We start from the raw sequence: 24,343 nt of genomic DNA, 5'->3' as shown, positions 1-24,343 counted from the left end.
TCCTGAATTCCAAATAAGAAAGCTAGGTCAGTGGTAACTCTTTTTTAGGGGAGACAGAGTACTTTTGCTGTGTACTAACATCCTGACTCCCCAGAAAAACAGGAGGTTACTACATCAAAACACTTGTGTTAGTTTGTCCAGTTTTCACTAGGAAGTGGCGAAGGTTTCCTATTTGCAAATAACTTGGTTGTCAGTTTTCACTCCTCCCTCTGATTTGTGTTTCCCAAAGAAGAATGAGCTTGGGAAAAGGATCTACAGCTTTCAGATAGATTTTTCTGTGTCATTCACTAGTTTCCCCATGCCTGAGTTTCCCAAACCCTTTCATGTATGTTTGATGTGTACCTGTGTAATTTTATGGTGTGAAAAGGGAAGGAGTGTAGCATGAGAATAATTTCAGCAGAAGTCAGCATGAGGCTTGTGTATTGTTAAAGTTACAGGTGGATGGCTTAGTAGAACTTAAATGATGCACTGGATTTGTCCTGACTTTCACAGTGTGGGTGGTGAGCCAGACTTATAATCTCTGGCTGAATATAAATATCTATCTGTTCACTGGAAATTAAACAGCTATTGGGGACGTTAGCATCTTACATATTTTTGTATGTCTTAACCACCTGGTACTATGTGGCTTGCAGAATTGAGATGTTAAGGTTATTGTATTCTTATCTGCAGTCAGAAGGCAGTGGTGGTTATCTAACTTGTAGCTAATTGTCCTGTAGAGTCAGTCCTTTTAGTTTCCTGAATTAGGGGTTATTGCTAAAACCATCTTCTATTAGCAACAATTTAATGATTATTTTGCCCAAATAATGTTTTATTAAAGAAATAAAGTTCACAAATATGTCATAATACAGCCTTCCAAGTGCAAAAATCAGACACATTGCCAGTTGCCCAGGTGATCAGCTAACAACACAGGAAGAAATGGTGGATGGTGGAGTTAGTTTGCTTCCTTACACCCCATCTTGGCTTTTCATCCTCTTTATAATTATACCTGTGAACACATTAAGTGAGAAATCAGGCTCAAGGGAACTCCTCTTATTTATTATCTGAATAAAGTACATTGACATTAAATAACTATCATGAAGAAGTAAGTCATTGTCTCCCACAGGGAAGATGTTCTTTTATCTTGTCTTGGAGATTGATAATTTCAGAGCCCACAGACAGGTCTCATCTTCTTTCCCATGTTTTTCCATTTACATATGCTAATGGCTATTCTGTCTGTAGATGGTACCAGTTTCCTAAAGCCATTGTTACAGAAAATTAAATTTCTCAGAACTGATTGATGACACAGTTAAAAATTTAACTTAATTAAAAAGTATAATTAGTTGCATGTGAGCTAACCTTGATGGAATGGGGAGTAGATTTAAGCAAATGCTATCACAAAAAGTAAGCTACTATAGTACATAGAATGACATTTATTATGATCCCTCAGATATCTTATGGGATGAACAGAACAGCTATTTTACCACTATGAACAGTATTCTCAAGGAAAATAAAAGTATTTCTTGATTCTCATAAGTGGAAACATAACTACCTCAAGTTTAGATGAGTATTTTAAGCCTCTGGGGTACCAGTACAGTTAATGTTGTTGAATGAGGAGGGAAGGCACTCCTCACAAGTTAATATCTGTTTCCTATGGAAAATCCCATGAATTTGGTTTTCACCTTCTCATGCACATCAGAATGGATGGTAGGAAAGCAGGGCCTCAAGGTTGCAAGGAATTGCCTGTGTGCACAGCTGAATCTTCTACTGCAACTCATATTGCATATACTTAAATTTCTAGAGTTGCAAGGAGCTGTAGGCATGAAGAAGGCCCCACAACTCTTCAATCTGTGACAGTTTGCTGTCTATATCCAAAGCTCTCAAGTTGCCCAGCTCTATGGCTGAGCAGATCAAGGGGGCAATAAAAGATTCAGCAATTTCCTTGTTGAATTTCCGTTCAGTGTCAGCTCAGTAACAAACCACAATCTTATTTTATTTGTGCACAAAAGCAGAGGTTCCATTTAGAAACAAGCTACCAAATCACAAAACACAAGGAAAGAAAAGATTCACAGGAACAAGTAGATAGCACTACGTATGATGGCTGCAGTGTAGCTAGGAGGGAGAGGGACAGGTTTTAAAGCTTCACCCAATCTATGTTACATCTACACATAAATGGCATAAATACATTTGAATTAATCATTCTTGAAGCTGAGTTGTCCAGACAAGGTTCTTAGCAGGCCAGTTTTCGTGTTCCAAAGGAGGATGGATGCCTGTAGGTTTCAATACAATATTTCATATTCTCTCTGCAACTTCATACATAATTTATATCTCATTATCAACTCTGGGTATTTGATGAAGTATGAAAATATTTGTATAGACAATAAATATCAAATGAGAGCATTACCTGGTGCCTCAGCCAAGTACATTTGAGTTCCTTTGGGTTACGACTTACTGATTGGTAGTGTTTAGATCATGTAGGTTTTAGTGCTTACAGAGTGGGCTTCTTTCTGTAGAACAGTTACCTTACAGGTCTAAGTGCTGCATGGAAGATGTGTGTTGAATACTTCATCAGGTTGCCAAACCAGAGTTTGCCAAAACTCTAGTAAAACAGTTCCTTATTTGAGTTGAAAACTCAGCAGTCTCCCTAGAGATTACAATCTTGGACTTTCTCCTCATTGCTGGTTTATCCTGAGTCTTCAGGAGGAAAATGAATTGCCAGATCTTAAGATCAGTTCCCATATCTTACTAAAGGCAACACTTCTAATGTTTCTCCTCTGTGTCTAAATCTGCAAGTGTATTGTATATCTTGCTTTAACAGACTCTCTAGTTTCATTTCCTGCAGGAAGAGACTAAAGGCAAAGAAGTTCACCCTCACGAGGGTCCTATCTCACAAAATATATAGAATAGTTGTCAAATGGGACATTTGGAAGGGTTAAATTCCAACAGTACTTCTATAGAACCTGATTTTTATCGGCAGCTTTGCTTGTGGAGCCTGAGGCAAGTAAAGAACCAACAGTTCAATGCACGATAAATTTCTTTTTCTCTATAGTGAAGCACAGACATATCTAAGACTATTTTCTAGTTGCTGTGGTTTTTGTCTTGGATTTCAATAATAAATTATTGTTCACTCAAGCTTTCATCACTGATGTGATATCCTTCAGAGCAAACCTAAAAGAGCAGTGAATTTAGACAATGAATTTATAATTTGACCTAATTAGTCTGGATCTAATTTGAGAGTAAATGTTAGACTACAGGGACAGTTAAAGGAGGAAGGGACCTTGGAAAGGGCCAACAGAGTTACTGGTACTCCCAGATGGTGTGTGTCAACAAGGCAAATTTGTCTTAGGAGCTTAAGGCACTTTTTTTCCTGGTTCTGCCTTTGTCTTTCTTACTGATACTAGGTTTTAAAAGAGGTTTTCAATAGTTAATTTTTTTCTTAATATATATATTTTTAAATGAGTGTCAAGAGCCCTAAAGATTGACAATGCAGGAGGAGTTCAAGTGACAATGTTTGAAGAGATTAAAGCACTGGACAAAATGGGTTCATCTGCAGCCTAATATGGATAAAAAGCACATTGCAGGTGAAAGTATGGAAGACATAGTTTCAGATCAGCATGCCAGTGTGTATGTTCTACAGTTGATACTCTTTCACAGTCTGAACTCTGCTATACTCATATCAATCAGATAACTACCTTGAGAAGAAGTTTTCAGATATAAAAACTCTAAATAGCCAAGAACATGTTTATGACAGAGTGGGGCCACATATTTGGTAGCCATGTTGAAAACTATGTGAAAAACCTTTGACACTTTTCACACTTCAGCAGTCTTTCCTCCTTCTGGTGATGTTGGTGCACTTAAAGCTGAATGTCATCGCTAAAAGCAATCTAATCCTCTTGCTGCATTGTAGTCATATGGTAAAATTTGATAGCTGTAACTTCTCTCACTTTATTTCTTATCCCAGCAGGGCATGGTGGAAATATAACAATATTGCACAGCAGGGCTGTCTCTTTCCACAAAACATTTCACTGAGGCTTTTGAGCTATCTCCTACTAATCAGATTTCTCACCAAGGTGCCCACCCACCCAAATAAAGTGTGGTCGGTGGACCTCACAGGTTACCACTTTCCAAACAGTTAAATGAATATCTACCCTTTTAATTTCACTTAAGAAGAACCAGCAGGGTGGATTCATTGGGTGGGATTATTGCCTCAGCGTCCTGATGTTCCTAACTGTGGGTTTAATTCCTGCTTTGACAATATGAGTTGGTGATTGTAATCTGAGAGAGTGCATTGAATCTTGCTGCTGCTGGCAATGGAGTCCCATTGAGCCACCTATTCCAAAACAGTGTGTAGAGGTTTCTTATAAACCTATTGCCTGCCATAAAATAGAGTATCTGACTGTAGAGCAACAGCTGGCGTACAGAGGATATATTCATTTGCACCCTTCTGCACAGCCTCAAGCAGATATTGCTACACATAAAAGAACTGGAAGATGACATTAAAAGTATTATTTGTAGAGACAGTATTTGTTCCCAGAGCTGTTTTCAAACCTCTTTTCTTGTTTCTAGAGTTTTGCACTTTCCTTCTTATTTCTTGCTTCTCCAGTGGTAGCTGTGGTGCAGTTTTGAAAGGGTAAGAAACAATATTCTTTGCAGAATCTTCCATGTAGAATTGTCATTTGTTTTAAAACTCTTACAATATACTTATTTAGGCATATTAAGAGACAACTTTCTGGTCCAAAGGATGAAAACATTAAATCAAAAGCAGAAGGAAACAGAGTAGCAGATAACTAGGATGGGTTCTGAAACATCCATTATTTTGCTGTCTGGCTTATGCCTTACACAGTACAATGCAACCCAGAATTAAGTATAAAAATGTAATTGCTTTGATAACTACATTCCAACTCTATCATTAGGGACTGAAGTCTGCAATTGCTTATGAACAGAATTCCCATTTAGGTCCCTGAACATGCATCCAGATTATAGAGGAAAAACATGGTCTTTAGAAATATGATTGCAAATACAGCTATAAACAAGTGGGCTGCTAAATGTGTCATGCAAAAGAAGATACTTAGTCTACAGGTCTTCATCTGGAATGTAATAAGAAATATGTGTAGCTGTCTGGAAGACAGTTATATTTGCTCTAAAATGAAGTGAAGCTGTAAGACAGAAAACAAAAGATTAAGGAATTTGTTGTCCCTTTCCCTTCCTTTCCCTTCCCTTCCCTTCCCTTCCCTTCCCTTCCCTTCCCTTCCCTTCCCTTCCCTTCCCTTCCCTTCCCTTCCCCTTCTGCTTCCTCTCCATTTTCCTTTTCCTATTCCTCTTCCTCTCCCTTTTCCATCTCATTTTCCCTTATCCTTTTCTTTTTTCATTTTAATTTTGCTTTTCCTTTCCCTTTTTCCTTTTCCATTCCTGTTTCCTTCTCAATTACAGTTGTCTCCACAGTGCCTCTTATTGTAGGGTGTTCAGGACATTATGAGCACAGTTCCCAGGCATTCCTTAACATGTTGTCTCATGGAGACAGTTTACTTTGTGACTAAATAATTATATTACATTTTTCAATACAATATCCTGACACAGAATCTTGAACTTTTCAGGATGGAAGAGTGGCTCAAACTTAGAGCAGTCAAAGAAAAGAATAAAAAGAAGGTTTTGATAGGATACTATTTTAGTAACTTCACAGCTGCATTAAACATTTATATTTCAAGTGCCACGAGCAGCCCTGAAGCACTGATGCAAGAATACTGAAGCCTCAAGGAGAACAAGTCTCTCATCCACACACTAGTAAGATCTGCCAGAGCTCCTTCTCCAAGCTTAACAGTCCCAGATTTCAGCCTCTTTTGCTTCAAGCATGCTTCAGTCCCTTAATCATCTATCTTCATAGCCTTTACTGGGCTTGCTCCCGTGTGTCCATGCCTCACCTGTATTGAGGAGGGAAGTGGACACTGTATTGTTATATCACTAATAACTAGAAGGCAGGTAGGAAGCAAAATACAGCAGAATCCCCAGAACAGTATTTCAAAGTGATCAGATGTGATTGCCAGAATTAATTTGTTAGAGCTGTGGGTTTCAAGCTCTGCACAACTTAGACAAAACTGGCTTAGAAAATGTGGAAGAATTGTTTTGTTTAGGCATATCAATACCAGCTAGAAATCTGCATTTGTCATTTTTGGACCATCTTTGCAAGAGAAAGGCTTAGAAATTATATTGTTGTGGTGCTGAAAAACAAACAAACAAACAAAAACCCAAAACAATATCAAAACTCGACCAAAACCCAACCAAACAAACAGAAAACCTACACAAACCCCAAAACCCACAAACAAACCTGATATATTTTAATCATTTTTTCCCCTCAGTATTTTCCTTTTCCAGATGCAGTGGCTGGAGGGAGAAGACAATGACTAACCTACTGTACTCCAGGAAGCAAAACCTGAGAGAGGAATAAACTAGAGTTACTGAAGTAGTTAATGAGTATGCTGAAAGTATCTGTCTTTTCATTCTGTTTACAAGTTCTCAAAAGAATGCTAATATATTTTGACATGACAGAATGAATTAATAGGAAAGACAACAATGTTTCTGCACTGGGAAAAAAAATGAAAGAAAACTAAAATCCCAGAAGAAATAGGAAATGAGAAATTTTCATATTCTTCCTTAAAGAGAAGCATTCTTTATCTAAATTCCTAAATCTCAGATTGAAAAGCATAAAGAATGCATTCAATTTCCTGGCTGTAGGTAGTTGCTTGTAAGAGGCTGTCGTGGGGGTATATTTCCTGTTCATGTAAATGCTGAGCTTCTGGAATAAATCAATAATGTTCTGTCCCCCCTCCCAGGACCATTTTCAAAGGCCACTATTGAGAGATGCTTTCAAATTGGAGTGCTTAAGTTCTCAGAACTTAAAAATTAATCTCTTTGTTGTGTCAGCAGGGGGTTAATAGTAAGGAATACCAACCCTTGTTTTTTTTTTAAGCTTCTTTTGCTTAAGAAGTTAAGATTGAATCTTTCCGATGTCTGGAAACTTTAAAGTTATACACTGAATGTTCTGTTCAGCATCAAGGCAAATCCCAAATTAAGCTTTTCAAGATGAAGAACAACAACAATACCATCCCCTTATCTAAAGCTTTCCTTCAGAGGATTCGAAAACATCCAGTAAACATTAGCAAATTTAAGTAATTCTCTGTGAAGCAGATAGTCAGAATTTTCACAAGCCTGCAAGTGCCAGGAAATCCATTAACTCTCTGTTATCAAAGGGCATCCCAGAGTAAGCCAGTGAAAAATAGGGTATGTTAGAAGAAAGTCAGTCACAGATTACACAGATTCTTACTGTCAGAAGAGTATAACTTGAGAAAGAGCTGATCTATGCTGTTTCCTTTTAGGTTCTGATTAAGTGCTCCTTAGTGTTGATAGGATTTCTCATTCATTATCATGATTCCCATGCTCAGGAAGAGTTTGGAAATTTGGTCTGCTAAAAGCATCTGGGACCACAGTGTTTTTTGAAGCTAGAACTGGAATCTCACCCTTGCTCGCATACAGTAAAGTAAGGACTGTGAGGTAGGAGCCTTCCAAAATATTCAAGTCTCTGAGTTGTGTGCCAAGCCTCTGCTGAACTCCAGTGTTTACACCATGATCAGATAAGACAGAATCTCAACAGTGAAAAAAAATCTACTATTAAATCTCACTGTTTATATAAAATCATAATAAATATCTTTTTTTAGTATGGAAACTAAGTCTCAAATCTTACAACTTACTGCTCTTACCTCGCACTTCCTTGGTGAGTGGCTGCTTGAATTCAGCATCTGAAATCTTTTGGCACAGCATAAATAACCTCTCTAGTGAGCTGTCATTAGACATATTGGTTTTACTCCCTCTCTGTACCTGGCTGGCATAAAATAACACCATCAATTTTGTGAAAAGGGCCCCTTGTTTTCCTCCTCTGGCCCACTTACCACTGCTGTCTCACCATAAGTCTCAAATACTCCTAGCACAGCAGGAATACATTAATGATTTATTTTTTCTAGGGAGTACTCTTGTTACAAATGATTTTGTTACCTTGCTGGGTACCCTCACTGCGGGACATTGTTGCTAATAGATCCCCTCGAGCATCTGCAGCCTACATTCCTCATTTAACTGGATCCCAGGTGCTCTGCATGTTAAATACCTCATCCATAATATCTTTAAGCATGAGATTTCTGTCACTCTCTCTTTTGTTGGCTAGGCAGTTTCTTGCAGCAATGCTAAAAACACAGCAAGGCTGTTCTAAAATTCACGGGAGAAGTTGCTAGTTGTAGTTGTTCACAGTTGCATGCAGCTCTGGAGCCTTATTTAGAGACAACAGTTCTCTCTAGAACAGAAAATCCTGGATCTCTTCAGGTAGGGAGGAGTGTTGGACTGGGTGTTGGACTGGGTAATCCCCAGTTCAAGAAGGGCATAGAACTGCTTGAAAGAGTCCAGTGCAGAGCCACAAAGATGGTTGAGGGAATGGAACATCTCTCCTACCAGGAGAGGCTGAGGGAGCTGGGGCTGTGCTGCTTGCAGAAGAGGAGCCTTAAAGGTGACCTCATCGGTGTTTATAAAGATGCAAAGAGTGAGTGCCAGGAGGCTGGAGCCAGGCTCTGCTCAGTGATGCCTGACGGCAGGACAAGGGGTGGGGGGTAGAAGCTGAGGCATAGGAAGTTTCATGTAAACATGAGGAGGAATTTTTCCCCTGTGAGGCTGACAGAGCACTGGCACAGGCTGCCTAGAGGGTTGTGGAGTCTCCCTCTCTGGAGGTATTCCAGGCCTGCCTGGATGCGCTCCTGTGTGATCTGGTCTAGGCGTTCCTGCTCTGGCAGGGGACTTGGACTGGGTGAGCTGTGGAGGTCCCTTCCAGCCCCTGACATTCTGTGATTCTGGGACCTTTGAAGATCTCTTCCAACCCAAACCATTCTATGGTGTTGCAGATTAAGGGAAATTATGAGCTGGTTGGTATAACCATAAAGAAAGTCCTCCAGAGACTCAGGAGTCTCAGGGGGACAGGCAGCCTGTCCCAGAGGGTTGCCCCTCTATTCTATTTTCCTGTATCTCCCTATATAAGGGAGTTCACAGCCAATGTCCCCCCTTCTCTGGGTGCATGTGAGGGGCCATTCCGTCTTGCCTTGTGGAGGAGAGCAGTCTTCTCCGAGCCTTGGCTGGCAGCTAATTTCTAGCGAAGCCCCTGGGCCTGTTGAGGCCTGCGGGGGGACACTTGAGGCTTGGGCGTGTGTATGTGAGTGTGGGGGGGCAGTTTGGCCTGCTCCTGTGGGCCTGCTAAGGCTGAGGCAGTGGGGGAGGCTTTGAAACACTCTGGGAAGGTTTTGGCCTGGGTAGGCTCAAGCTGGAGAACTGCCCTTAGTTTGAGTATATATATTATGTGTTGCCTGACTGAGAGACCCTGTGTCTCAAATGCTTTTAGGCAAACTGTAGGCATATATACCCTGACTTTGGGGCACTTTATGGTGACAAGGTGTAATAGAGTCAGACACTATTTGTGGAAACTACAGGGAGCGAATGAGCAACCCCATATGGCCACTGTGATGGTTTTATGCTAATAAGAAGACAAGGAAGTTGTTGAGGTACCTATTTATGTAATAGGTCAAATCAGAGTAGCTTCTCCTTGGGTTAAAATATATACATGGATATATATTTTGTAAGCAAAGCTGGAAATAAAACCTCTAGAAAAAACAAACCATATTGTTACATTACATAATCATGACAGAAGAAGGGATATATCAAAAGGCATTTTTCTGTTCTCTTATGCAAACCTAAATATGACTATTTCATCTTAAACCATGGTTCTCTTGGCAATCTGGCTGCAACTTTGTTAACAAATCAAAAAGTGGCCTCAGGAGGTTGGAAAGGCAAATCACAGATGCATGTTATCATGGCAAATGAAGTTCATTTTCACACCTGTGCCAGGTCAGAGCAGGCAAGGATGGTGGTTATTGAAAACTCACTTTTGAAGTGGCCTTTGCCAAGAAGCTGTAAAAAGCTTTCTGATGTCCACAAGGCTTAGTTATGTGGATTTCAGCTATGTACACAAATAGGCAAGAACAGGAGCAGTTCAGCTGTGAACTGAAGTTGGTTGTGAACCACTGAGTTGTCATAAATCTTTCAACAAAATTAATTAATTTTTAAGGTCTTTGATACAGGGAAGTTTTGACTGTTTCAGTCATCATGATATACCTGGAATACTTTCTGACTTTCAAAGAGGGATGGATAGTTGACCTACTAAAAATAAATCAATTAAATTAACATAGTATAAAGCCTGTAGTGAATTTAAAAGGAATATAAAGGTTGTATTGTGATTTCCAGCTTGATTAATATCTCTTTCAGGAGTTGAGTTTTGCTGCAGAATTGAAGATCACAATCCTACCATGTTGAGTTGTCCATGTGAGTATTTAACTGACATCTATTCTGTGTGAAATTCCAGATTTGTTAGCTAATGCTATTAATTCCCAACGTGGCAAACATAATTCCATGATATGCTGACTTCATAAGTGTGTTCAGTTTTGTCAAGACAGCTGTTTGTGGGATCTGATACACTATTTTGTCTGATTCTTGCCTGTCACTGTGTAATCATGTGAGAAGCACATCTGACTTAGATGTAGACAAAGTCTGAGGCCTTAGAGCAGGAATAAACTGATTTTGCTTAAGCACAAATCTGAAAAGAGCTTTGCTGATCTATCCCATGTTCTTTTTGCTGCACTTCTAGTAAAAAGTTGGGACAGATTAAACAGAAAGAGCACAGAGGAAATTGTGCTCTCTAGTGAAGCTGAGTAATAGGTATAGGAAAAAAGATGACTCCAAAGACTTACTGAGGAATGCTCTTTGTGTGAGGACCCAGTCCTCTACCTCCCATGGCAGTGACTTTCACTGAGTGATGGAGTCAGCCCACTACTACTTCATTCTCTAATTCCTGGTTCTTGCATTCCTGATTTCTCAGTCCAGCTTCACTAAGAGATGCACTTCCAGCAGCCTTCTCATGAAGCACTTATCTAAGAATTAGGAACTATGACTTCAGCTCTGCCCTTCTTCCTTCCCTCAGGAATGAAGAGGGTGCATAACAAGTGCTTTGGTGGTTGTTGCATTTGGTCTTTATGTGCAACTCAGCATCCTATCTGCAATTACATTTGTGTCTTGAGCTAACCAAGCCAGAGGGCTTTGACCTTTCCAGAGACTTAAGCACAGTTTTGCAATCCTCTTTACATACCTCAGTGTCTCAACAAAATGTGTCTCCAGACCTGGACATTCTTCTGCATACATGGTGTGGGGAAGTGAGAGAATACTCTTACCTCAAAGTGAAGTAACAAGCTTTTCTATCTGTTGAATTTTTACTTTCTGTTTTTCAGTTTTGTTTGAGGTCAGAATTATATTCTGGGGCCTAGACACCAAAGCTGGAAACTGTACAGAAAGCAGATTCTTTTGTTACCAAGAACCCAAATGAGATGGTAAGTGATTACAAGGCTTTTTGATGCCTCTCTTGAAATGGTAGCAGCTGATTTGGAACCTCAGTTCCATCTGTGGAGGATTTTTTTCAGTATTCTTTCAAGCAGAAATCATATCTGTTGTTCTCTGCAAAGAAAATGGCAGCAGTAACACTAGGTGGCAGCTGGAGGCAGAGATGCCATGCAGAGCAAAGTCTCTTCCACTTAGGCTGTTTGAAGTAGATCCTCAGGAATCAACAAACAGTAAACAGATTATCTGGAATGACCAAAGAGTGAAAACAATTTTTTGAGGTGGAAATATAACCTGTCTGATCATCTTTAAATTAAATTAATATCAGTCATGGCAGGAAAATTAATTTATTGTCATTATAAGTTATGCAGATTAAGAGACAAAAAATATTTTCCGGTGATTTTATCTTGGCTATTTTCTTGTATCTGCTTTTTTCCAGACTGGTGTGATGATGGCAATACATTTCTTAGGGATTTTATAACTTTCTATGCTTTTACTTTACATCAGTGATAATGAGTGATTCCATTCTATTTCAGGAAGAAAGCATCCAGCTCTTTCTTATTCAAAGCTCTGACAATAGCTTATCCATCTGTAGATTCAAGTGTCCTGAGTCAAAGCAATCTGAACTCAGAGAGACTTAGAGCAGTGTTCCCTCCCATACCAATCACTGTTACAGAAGTTCTGCATAAAACCTCTGATGTATTTCTAGATGTCTTCATCCTTTGCTACTTTTACCATGTACTTTTTTCAAGATGCAGCACTGGACATATATGCCAGGATATCTGATAACTGGGGAACATCACCTGAAGCTTCCCAGAGCAGACATTGTGTTTTAAAGTGAGGGGTATTTGTAGCTGATCTCTTGCTTAAAGAACAACAGCTCAAATTATGTCTAGTGAGGGATATACACCCGGATAAGCCTTGCCTGCCAGATGACACATACCAGTCTGGATTTAGGACTTACTCTTCTAAGCTTTCACTGAAGTCTGCTGTGCTGCTGTGGCTTTTAACATCTATCCTTCTACATCAGCCTTATTAATGGGAATTTGCCTGTCAGTTAAGCATATAAGACCTAAACCTTCTTGCTCCAAAAGAATCTTGATTTTTATTTGATCTCTGTTAGTATGAACATGTCTCAACCTTTAGCTCACACTGGAAGACTTCAGCTTTACTTTCTGGAAGCTTAATATGCAGTATCATAAGTGCAAAAGCTGATGTGCTTTTTTATTTCATTTAAATAGCTTTTAAAACACTGTAGAAGTAAAGATGCTCTCTGATTAGCTCTTACTTCTGAATTTTGCAGTATCTTTTGGTGAAGGCAGCTAAAAGTGAAGTCCTAAAGGATGTTGTTGCACTTGCATTAGCACTTGGAACCACAGCATGTACAGAAAGCTATTAGATTTGGCACACCAAATACTGCACACTGTCAAGTTTTAATCGTCTTCCCTCCATCCCCTTTGCTTCCCAGGCCCAGCTCTGCTGTCTCCTCCTCCCCTGCAGCAGTGCAGATAGGCAGGGAATGGGGGATGCCATAAATCCCAGTCCATTCCATGACATTTCTGCCACTCCTTCCTCCTCAGGGGGAAAACTCCTCATAGCCGCCCCCTGGTGACCCTCCCACAGGAGGTAGTCCTCTATGAACTTTTGCTACCGTCATGAATTGCTTCTGTGGGCTGCAATCCTCTCGGTAATTGATTGCTTCAGCACTGGCTTCCCTCAGAGTCACCAACTTCTTTGGGATAAGTCCCCTACTCCATCATAGGGTCCTCCGCAGGGTGCAGGGAGGATTTTCCTCTGCTGTTGATCAGGAAGGGTTGTAAGAGCTTAGCCTGCCACCTCACCATGAGCTGAAAAGGAATGGCTGCTCTGTTGTGCCTCTCTCTCTCCTTTCTCACTGACCTCATGGTCAGTCACTATCATGTTCCACCCTGCTCCAAAAAGAACTAGCAAAATCAAAGAACTTATCAAACAAGTTTTTACCCTCTTAAGTGTTTAATCCCAGAGGCATTGATTGGCTTATAAAATCATAGAATGGTTTAGGTTGGAAGGGACCTCAAAAATCATCCAGTTCTAGCCCCCTGCCACAGGCAGGGACATCTCCCACTCGAACAGGTCACTCAAGGCCTCATTCAACCTGACTTTGAACACCTCCAGGGAGGTAGCAGCCATAACAACCCTGGACAACCTGTGTCAGTGTTTCACCACCCTCACTGGAAAGAACTTCTTCCTAACATCCAGTTTAAATCTCCACTCTGCCGGTTTAAACCCATTGTTCCTCATCCTGTCATTACAAGACTTTGTCAGTAGTCCCTCCCCAGCCGTTCATAGGCCCCTTTCAGATGATGGAAGGCTACTACAAGGTCTCCTCAAAGCCTTCTCTTCTCCAGGCTTGGCCTTGGCCAAAGGTGTGTCCCCGAAGTTCCCACAGCTGGGGAAGCTTCTTGAAGCTTCTTACAGGAGCTATACCAGTAGCCCACTCTCCTACTAACAAACCCAAAGCAATAAAGAAGGGAAATATTTAAGAGGGAGAAAAAAAAATAAAAGGAAGGAAGCAAAGGGGGGGGGAAAAAAAGAACATTTGATAAGTTAGGTAAGTATTTTCTTTTAAAATTTCTTTTATTGCTAAATAAAATAAACCCCAGGCTTCTTCATGCCCCAGTCCACCTACATCAATCTGGCTCATTGTTTTCCATTTGTTTTTCAAGGGGGTAAGCATACTGAGTAATGAAAGCACACTCCATCCACCTTCATGTGGATATATTGTAAGTCATACAATGTGACACATTATTGTAATGTGGTGGTTGAATTAATGATTTCAGGGTAGAAATGAATCAGTGATTTAGAGCTGTGCATGCATGCAATCTATTCGATTTGATATTAAGCCTTTGGAAGCAGTGTATATTTATTAGCACCTTTGTAATAATGCAAATTATACTTGAGCTGGCTTCTGAAGCACTGAAAAGAGAATCTTGAGAATTCAGAACTTTTAACTCCTTCTTGTACAGTTTACAGTGGAGTGTGTTAGAAAAATGATTAGCCAATTTAACTGAAGGAGTTCTGCCTGACTGAAATAATGTCCCACCTCTAATGGTAGAATATTGTATTTAGACTACAGAGTATTCAGGACTGTAGATCTTTATTGCAGAGACAATGTTCAGTTGGCTGTTTCTTAAAGCTATGCTTAGCTAAAGGAATGGCTTCAGGTTATTCAGCAGAGCCAATAAAGCTATTCTAGCCTGTTAGAGTGGTATGAGAATGACTGGAAAAAATATTTTATAGAATCATGGAATGGGATTGAATTGAAAGGGACCTTAGAAATCACCTAGTTCCAACCCCCCTGCCATGGGCAGGGACACCTTACACTAGACTTGGCTGCTCAGAGCCTCATCCAGCCTGGTCTTAAACACTTGCAGGGATGAGGTGTCCACAACTTCTCCGGGCAGCCCATTACAGTGTCTCACCATCCTCATTAGTAATCACAGAATCCTAATCATAGAATGCCTTAGGTTGGAAGAGACCTTAGAGATCATCTATTGCAACTTGTCTGCCATGGGCAGAGACACCTCTAAGCTAGACTTGGCTTCTCAAGGCCTCATCCAACCTGGCCTTCAACCCTGCTCTAGTTTCAAACCACAAATAGGAGAGGACTTAATATATAATTAAAGAATTGTCTTTATTAAGCAATTAATTGAATTCTAGTAAATTATGTCTGCTGCTTATAAATAAGTTTCCAGTACCCCTGCTTTCTCTTTCAACACAGTCTTTCCTCTCCCCAGTTCACACCCTGCTAGAGGTACCGGCAAGGACACTATCCTATGTCCCTGTCATAGGATTTGGCATTCAGATACCTCTCCATCAAAACTGCCTATTTCTGTTGGTGTAGAAAATATGCTATTATGTATGTTTTATGAATATTGAAGAGTCAGCCAGATGTATCCAAAATAATGCTTTAAGAACTGTCTTGCATCTCAAGCCTCCAGGTGATGTACCCAGCCATAAAATTAGTTCACAAAACTGAGATACAGCATATTGAATGAGGAGAGTTAGACACCCAGGATTCAATTTGCAGAAATCCAGTGGGTTGTATAAATCAAGAAATGGGGTTATCCACTTTTTCTGGTCTGCTATTTCTTCTTTTAAAGAAAATACCATTTGTGCATGTATTTCCATGAGATTATGAAATTGTTCTACATTGCTATTGATTTGTAGAAGCTGACCTGAATCTTCATCAAGTCCTGATACAGCACTTCCATACAATTTAAAGAAACGAAGGTCTGTAAGGAGAACCTTGTATTATTAAGTACTTAAGGGTATAATTTCCTACACCTCCCCTACTTAGGTCAGGGGACAGGACTGATAAAGTTTTTGCTAATATACAACTCTCATAGACCTGCAGGGTTTGAGAACATTTAGTTTTACACAGTTTGAACATTGTGCTTGAACCCATTAAATGACTTACTGTGTATGAATGTTGTGGTGAAGCTTGAATCCTCACAGAATCACAGAATAGTAGGGGTTGGAAGGGACCTCTGGACATCATCTAGTTTACCTAAAGCAGGCTGCACAGGAATGTGTCCAGGTGGGGTTTGAAAGCCTCTAGAAAAACAGACTCCACAACCTCTCTGCTTTTCTCCAGGCTGAATAACCTGACTTGGTAACTTCAAAATAATTTTGTAGTAGTTCTCACAGCCAAAACCATCTCAGGCATTTCGTTTTGTGTCATACAGCATCTTAACTATAATGGAGATGCTGGAAGACCAACCAGATAAGAGGAGAAATTTACAAGGACTTGGATTTGACAAGTGTGGGAGCTAATTTTCAGGTTTTGAGTGGTTCTGTTTTTCTATGTATCTCAGCTATTTTTCTTGCCCATTGTGTTTTTAAGAAATAGGAATGGCTGTACCTAGCCTTTGAGACTGTTCCCTTTTTCCTTCATCTCTGTGGAAGGAATGATGTCGAGGAATTAACCTCACAAGTTTTTATGTAGTTTGGAGAAGCCTAAAATAGCTCTGAGCTGCCTTGCATTTGTTAGCTCCAGCACTTGAGTACAATAGAGTTATGTTTGCATGATGATGCTGAACACAAAAGCAAATTAACAGAGATGAGTGGATGTGTCACCTTGGCCTGGACTTGTAAGCATTGATCTTGGAGGCATTGGACATGCCACTAATTCTGGGCTTGATGAACAATTGCTCAGAATAAGATAAATGAAATGGTTATTTTAGTGCAAACCAGGATTTATTCTACTCAGTCTCTAATAAGATTTCAGAAGTAAGAAGTGGATTTATAAAATCTGTAGGCTTGTTCCTTACTTGCATGAGTTAGAGCAAAGGAACATTAAGCCACCATTTGCCCTCAAGCACTAGTCTATATCCTAGTTGAAGGGAAATGATCTATAACTCTGTAATCACATACTGACTTTACACAGTAAAGCAAACCTCTGTAATTAAGTCTCTTTCCATTGCTCCAGCAGTGGTTTGAAATAGCTAATTCAGATTCACCCTGCTTTTACACTGACTTCAGTGGACATACTCAGCCTTTACATGAGTGCAAGAACTAAATCAGAATTACAAACACCTAGTGACATCTTCATTTTCTTACTAGTGGAGCATTGCTACAGTATTACCTATCCAAGACCCCTGAACCTATTTGGCTTATCTGCCATAGAAATTCAGGAAAAAAGTAGGTCACTATCCCTGAAAGCTGAAGTCTTAAGGAAGGGAAAGATTCTATTTCCATGACAGGCTGGAAGCTGGTTGTAAGAATTATTTATCTGTTTTCAAAGTCAGAAGTAAACTTTTTTTTCTTTTTCTTATCCCCCCCCCCCCCTTTTTTTTTTTTGTTTGGTTTATTTTGCTTTTGTTGTTGTTGTTTTGGGGAGTTTTGGGTTTGGTGGTTTTTTTTGACTCTTTGGAGTCAATACAGCATAGAAAAATTCCTGAAAGCACTGAAGAACAGAACATGCTCAAAAGGTCATAGCCCTGCCAAGTGATCTCTTCTTCTTATAGTCTGGATTTCAACTGGGAATGCTTCCACATGATAATGATTGAACAAAATCTTTTTCATCCTATTCTCTTTTATCATTTACGAATAGTGAATGGGGAGGTTTTCTTATGCTTCTTCCTTTAATTTTATTGTTTTCTTTCCTGAAATCTCTTCTTTTGAGGTAGAAATCATAGATACAGTTGGTTATGGTTTTCAAGGTTAAATCTGGGTATAATATTCCATCTGTGCTTGCTTTTCCCTAAGAAGATTCTGCAGCTCAGACTGAGATCCTGACTAGCTTTACTTCTTTTTCCAGCTTGTACTCTTAAGGTCTCCTTAATCTTATTTAAGTCTACAAAGGGCTTATATTTAGCCGAATACATGAGGTGGTTTTGGGTAGGAAAATGTCAAGCCCCCTTGCTATGCTTTGGTAGAGCTAAAAGATTTACTCCGTAGCTTTCCTGGGCTTTAAAACTCCTTTACCTTGTAAAATCAGTAACACGCTGCCATCTACTGGCAATGCCACATGATTTTATGTCTTCAAATAAGCATAGAAAATAAAGGAAGTTATTTTCTCTTTAGTAAAAGTGTAGGTATCTCAGCAGCATGAACTTGCAGAAGCTCATCCAGTTCTTTCTTTCTGTTTGCTTTAGGATCCCTGTGAGATCCTCCTGTATCGAAATAATATAAGGTCTTACCAGAAATCTCAGCTGCAATCTCCACCTTCCTTTTCAGCTAAAAGCCTGAAGAAATGTTAATTTGCTTAAAAATAGAGGAAAATGTCTTGTATGTCTGTACAGGAACCTGTGCCAAAGGGTTCTGAATGTCATTCAAAACCAAATACGAAGCAAAGGTCTTTTCCCAGATAACTCTTTTGGCTTTGACTGTGGAATTCCAACAATATAAACATTGAAGGAACTCTCTGGAAGTGCAGCAAACTTAGAAACATTTAAGAAAGACAAGTTTGGGATTTTGGAACTTTTTTTTTCTTTTAGGTTGGTTTTTTTTTTTTGGCTCAGTTTGGTTAGTTTTGTTTGTTTGTTTTTTTGTTTGTTTGTTTCTTTGGCTGGGATTTTTGTTCTGTTTCATTTTGGGTTTTAAGTATAATAGCGGAAGGAAATCAAGGAAAAACAAATATGAAAACTGTTCACATGGGTCTAGGTGATTTGTCATCACTGAATTTTTCTTCCTCCAGTTAACTCCACTTTGTACACAGCCATATCACATAGCTGAAGGATAGCTTTTTATGATTTTATGATGAAACATCAAAAAAAGAATAAACTGAACCCTGTTTGCTCAGCAGAGAACTTTCACTCACTTCAAACGTGTCGTGGTCAGCTGGAATGCTGGCCAAGGTTTCATCTGTGCCATGAAAGTCTCTTCACTGAAAGGGTTACCAAACACTGGAACAGGCCCTTAGGGACGTGGTTGAATCCTCATCCCTGGAGGTGTTTCAAAGAGGCAGAAATGTGGTGCTGAGGGACATGGTTTAGCACCAGACTTGGTAGAGTTAGATAATGGCTGGACTCAAAGATCTTAAAGGTCTTTTCTAACCATAATGAACTTATGAAGTTCTACAGTCAGAGAAAACAGATTTTACAATGAAACAGTAGAATTTTCAACTGCACTTAACAACCACTCATTAAAAGGTGGAAGAGTGCTGTAATGTGTTCATAATTTTATATGCTCTATTCTTACTTGTATTTCACTTGCACATAAGCAAATATAACAAACAGCCTGTGTGGATGTAGTTAAGACGTGCTCCCAGTTACACAACCCATACCATTTTAGGAGTGAGCATTTGAAGGTGTGTCAAGCAACTATGAAATTCTTGTGTTGGCAGAGTAAAGCAAAAAACTGAAATACAAACTGGAAGTTAATTTTCCTACCTTGCTCCTGCGTTGTCACTTAGCCCACATAGTGCTGCATATTCAGGAGATACTGGTGTAAATATTGATACTGCTTTGTATTCACCTCTCATGGTAAATATGAGCCTGCTCAAAGCACAGGATAGCAAAGCACTGGACCTCACAGGTCATAAAAGTATGTTTAGTAAAAGATAGTTCCATCCCTTAGGATAATTGGCAATGCATCAGCTCTGGTTTGTTTTCAAATTACTGTTTTCTTTTCCTCAGTCATATTTTCCTTTTAATGCCATTGTTTCCTAACATGTGAGAGAATCACATTGAACTTGTGGCCTTGTTGCTAGGTTTCAAGCTGCATTTATGCAATCTGCTGAGACACTATTTTAGTTTCTGAATTCTGAATCAAGTCCCAAGGCAACAGCGCCCTGTTTCTTAGCAACACAGATGGGCAGACTGTATTTTCCAGCTCTTTTGTACAATGGAAGAATAAACAATCCCCTGAATAGGAGCGTGCTGCAAGTTCATCCCTTTCCTTAAGTTCCCCTAAAAGAGAGGTAAGAAGAGCCTTCTGTGATTCAGCATATGGAGTTTGTCAGGAAGGCACTGTTCTTGCAGAGAGGTGAGTGCTATCTCTGTTTTCACTGTGTTTTCTTATGTATCACTGTGCATATGCATCTGCAGGTACCTTGGATCAGTGAGTTTCAGTTTCTAGGATACAAACATATGTGTGGAAAAGCAGTAGTAACAAAGGTGGTAAAGGTGGGATGTGTGAATACACAGACTTTTTTGTTTGATGGAATTAAAGGACAGTCACAGGACTGCATCTCTTTAGAAAATTCCTCTAGATGCAAAGCCTTGCTTTTAGAAAAGAAAAAACCTGATGCTGAAGAAAATAAGTGGAGGACTGAGAAGTAAGGAGGAAATGAGGATTGATATGAGTAGTAAATTAGTGGTGTATGTTACCCAGTGTTGCTCCTCCATCAAAATCTCTGCAAAGGGATGCACAGCTTTTAGACTTCTTGGCAATATAGGCAAAACATGAATTTTGCTGCTCCCAAACTGTGGGACTGACACTGCTACAGAGAAAGAGCAATATTAGGAAGAGGGAGAGGGGCAGAGAAGGGCATTTAGATCTTTGGAGCCAAACATTTCTGTTTCTGCCATCCATGGAGGGGCAAATGCATGCAAATCTTTGTCATAATGGCAGCAGTAACAAGTCTAACTTATTGCAGCCTTGGCATGGAGCAGAAGAGCAGATGTGCCTTTGCTAATTCATTCTGCTAACCATGGCATCTCCAGACTTTACTTATACCTAAATCTGGCCTGGTGAGTCTGCCAGTCTTTCTAGTTACAAAACAAGAAGAGGCTACTTTAAATGTATCAGTTATCAGCTGTCAGGTTTTTTTCTCCAGATAAAGCTGGTCAGAGTGGGATGCCAGGTTGCCTGTAGGCTGGCCCACACTCACATCATGGGAAGTCTAGGACCTTAGAGGACAAAAGCAGAGTGCCCACTCAAAACAACCCATACCTTCTCACCTCTTTCCAGGTAGTACTTCACAATAATTTGTGAAGTAGGGACTGTGAGTTTTGGCCCATTCCTGGAGCTTGCCCTCCAGCAGGGAGTTGCTGCAGGGGGGAATGCTGCAGTCGGTGAGATCCTGGGTTGAAAGCAGCCTGGCTTGACAGTACAAAGCAACTGACCATGGCTTGACCTTTCAAAAGCAGTTTGTGGAAGTTTAATTTATTTCTAGTCAGCTGACTACCCAAACCCTTTTCAGATGCACAATTTTGTTGGAAAAGACAAATTTCTATTTGCCTTTATCCCTCAACATACCACCATCTTCACTCACCAAAAAATGTCCTCTGAGTAAGTAAACACAAAGAAGAGAAGTTGGGAGGTTTTAGTTTTCCTTCAGACTTTCTAAGCACCAAATATTAATGGAAGTAGAAGAAAATGGTTGGTATTGTGTTGGGGTCTGTTGCAATATCCTTACAATCTGTCTCTTCTGGATTTTACAGGAATCTTTTAAGGCTGCTGGTACAGACAGAGTGTAAGAAAGGTAACAGCCTGGGTGTGTCTTTAAGATAGTGAGTTACAGAGCAGTAGCATCTAGTTTGTACACAGAACTAAATACTTTACTGCCTATTAGGGTATTTATTCTGCTCCATTGGTCTTTCACCCTGCCCACCCAAAGACCTTGGTATATGAAAATGTGTCACTCTCCCTCTGGGCAAAACGGTGAAGCTGGAGCTGCATTGGTGATGAGATAGCCCAGGGCAGCACATAACACCTGGGCACATACTAGGGTAGCAATGGGGCAGCTCTAATTCATGCTGCAGCCTGGGCAGGCCCAAGAATGTGGAGAAACATGAAAATACACCAAGGATGGAAACTGGGGTTACAGCATTTCCCTGGTCTGACTCCTGCTTGTGCAAAGCAGAGCCACAAAGACAGTTAAGGGAATGGAACATCCCTCTTACAGGGAGAGACTGAGAGAGGTGAGGCTCTTTAGCTTGGAGAAGGGGAGACTCAAAGGTGATCTCATCAGTGTTTATAAACATGTAAAGGATGAATGCCAGGAGCATGGAACCAGGCTCTGCAAGCCTTGACTGGTCATGACTGCAGTGCAGAAACCTAAAGCCTGTACAGATGTTTGGCTAAAGTAGCCTCCTGATTTCAGCCACCATCTTTAGAGATCATTTATAGAATCATAGAGTGGTCTGGGTTGGAGAGAACCTCGAAAAGTCTCTAGTCCCACCCTTTCTGCAGTCAGCAGGGGCATCCTCAATTAGATCAGATTGCCCAGAGCCCTGTTGAACCTCACCTTAGCTATCTCCAGGGATGGGACTCCAACCACCTCCCTGGGCAACCTGTTGCAGTGCTCCACTACTCTCGTGGTAAAGACCCAACCATTCTCAGAAGTCACAAGGAAAGGAGAAAAGAGAAGTGAAATAAAAAACTACCTCTGAGTCCATAGTCATGCAAAGCTTTCCAGGTTTAGGTCCAGGCTGCTCCTTTCTCTTTCAGAAAAGGGATTTACCTCAGCTCGTCACTTGCTTTCCACAGATCAGCTCTGTGGAAGCCAAAATACTGTCTGTGAAGAATGGCAAGCATCAAACTGGTCTGCGTGAAGACCCCGAACCACAGGAGTGTAGGTGAGTAAGCAGTTTGGTTCCCACACTTTCATAAAGCAGAGGCTGCAAGAGAGGACGCTCGGGGATCAGTAACGGAGATCACCACTAGATGTCAGCCTCACTAGCCAGAAAAATACAGCAACCCCCAGCACTTAGCGCTGCAGCTGGGATTTAACTTTGATAGATAAACCTGTTGTAGTCAGGAATTATTTGGCAAAAGGACTTCCATAAGGAAACCTGCTGAATGCAAACTCTATGTGCTAATTTGCTTTGTGGCTCACAAGACTGTTTTCATTTTGGTAGAGCAGACTGAAATATGGATGTCAGGGCTAATCAGTTCATCTTGCTTTCAGTGGCAAGTCTGCCCATACTTCTGCCTCCTCTAGATTAAGAGGTGGCAGATGAATTTCTTGACCTGCTGGATGGAAATATTTTATAGTACTGTTTCCATCCAGCAGCTCTAACTTAACCATGCTTCTAGCTGGTGCTCATCATTTATGCAAGAAAAAAAAAGACCCTTTTTATCTACAAAAGCTGAAAATCAAATTATGTACAAAAAGTTGCTAGGAAAAATTAAAAACCCAAGATAAAATTATAGCATGAGAATGGCTTTAAGCTGGAAAAGGCTAGATTTAGGCTGTCTATTAGGAATAATCTTTGCAGTGAGACACTGGAACAGGTTTCCCTGGAAAGTTATGAATGCCACCTCCCTGGAAGTGTTCAAGGCCAGGTTGAATGAGGCCTTCAGCAACCTGGGCTAGCAGAAGGTGTCCCTGCTCATGGCAGGGAAGTTGAACCTAGATGATCTTTAAAGGTTGCTTCTAACCCAAAGCATTCTATGATTCTATGAAAACTTGGATCAAAAAGACACAGAGATTTTCTTCAGGGTTTTTTTTGGGTTTGAGTTGGGTTTTTTTGAGGGATGTGTGTGTATGTCTTTTTTTTCATTTGATTTGTTCAATTATTGTTGCTTAAGGTTGTTTCTGTTTTCCCAGTACATTTTAAAATCAGATGCTACCAAAACAGAGAAGAGGTATATTTCATTAAGATTCAGCATTATATCCATATGTAATTAACTTTTACTTCTTTTACTTACAAATCTTCTTATAGGACATTGCCCAAAGAACAGTTCAGCAAACTTAGTATTTCTAAAATAAGAAACAAAACTGAGACAGCATACAAACTCCCTTCTGTTCTCCAAAGCAAATATTTATACCTGGACATGCAGTCTGTTGAAGAATCACATAAATGGCACATAGCCAATGCTGCTTTTCCATGGAAAACAATGTTTTTCCTCCTTCTGCCTTCATGACAATACAAATCATTTATTTGCCAAACTGATGTAGCAGGAATTTAACTTCCCTGTTTTTGAGTATACCTAAGTTAATTAAAAGCAAACTTCTAGTTAGCTATTACAGCCAAAAGAAATTTGGCCACTAATATTCTGTCTCGAGGAAACTTGCTTTATTTCAAGATTATCTTGTTCCCATAATGATTATTAAATGCTGTTTTCCCTTAAAACCTGCTAGGCAAGCCTGAATCTTTATAGATGTGTCTTATTTTTATGTTTTCTTAATTTTAATTAATGTTTTTTTATTTTAAATTCTTCTTTTCTTCTCTTTAAATATTTATTATTTATATTTTTTATGTATGTTTAACAAATGTCTCTTTTTCTTTGCTCAAGGCTTTAACAATAACAAAACAAGTGGAAGAGAAAAAGCAATATGTTTTGTCTCACAACATTAATGTTGTGATGTAACATTTTAGCCAACTGAAACTTCAGGCTGCTTAGTTCTATCAGGCTGTTGTCTACAGACTACACAAATTCAGCAGAACCTAAGGAACTAAGAGCAGGGGATTTTACTCTGGGTTTTTTTTTCTCCACTAAAATGTCCCCTGGGGAGAACCCTTAATGG

General features: G+C 39.9%; 2 long non-coding RNA genes across 3 annotated transcripts; one reads left to right on the top strand and one right to left on the bottom strand.

Moving 5' to 3' along the window:
• Positions 1–800: 800 nt before the first annotated feature.
• On the bottom strand, positions 801–8,009 carry LOC135188000 (uncharacterized). 2 transcript variants are annotated; one of them, XR_010307531.1, is made up of 3 exons: positions 7,728–8,009; positions 6,299–6,403; positions 801–985 (listed from the first exon to the last, which is right to left on the bottom strand). It is a non-coding gene; the product is annotated as an uncharacterized LOC135188000 (long non-coding RNA). The 2 variants fall into 2 exon arrangements; XR_010307532.1 differs by lacking the exon at positions 801–985 and adding an exon at positions 5,275–5,894.
• Positions 8,010–9,151: 1,142 nt separating this feature from the next.
• LOC135187856 (uncharacterized) lies at positions 9,152–22,401 on the top strand. The gene is made up of 5 exons (XR_010307474.1): positions 9,152–9,214; positions 10,321–10,377; positions 11,337–11,435; positions 21,312–21,352; positions 22,360–22,401. It is a non-coding gene; the product is annotated as an uncharacterized LOC135187856 (long non-coding RNA).
• Positions 22,402–24,343: the final 1,942 nt, after the last annotated feature.

The sequence above is a fragment of the Pogoniulus pusillus genome, chromosome 28 (assembly GCF_015220805.1).
Source record: "Pogoniulus pusillus isolate bPogPus1 chromosome 28, bPogPus1.pri, whole genome shotgun sequence".
NCBI lineage: Eukaryota > Metazoa > Chordata > Aves > Piciformes > Lybiidae > Pogoniulus > Pogoniulus pusillus.
Note: the sequence above shows the minus strand (reverse complement) of the source record. Positions and strands in the feature narration are given on the sequence as shown.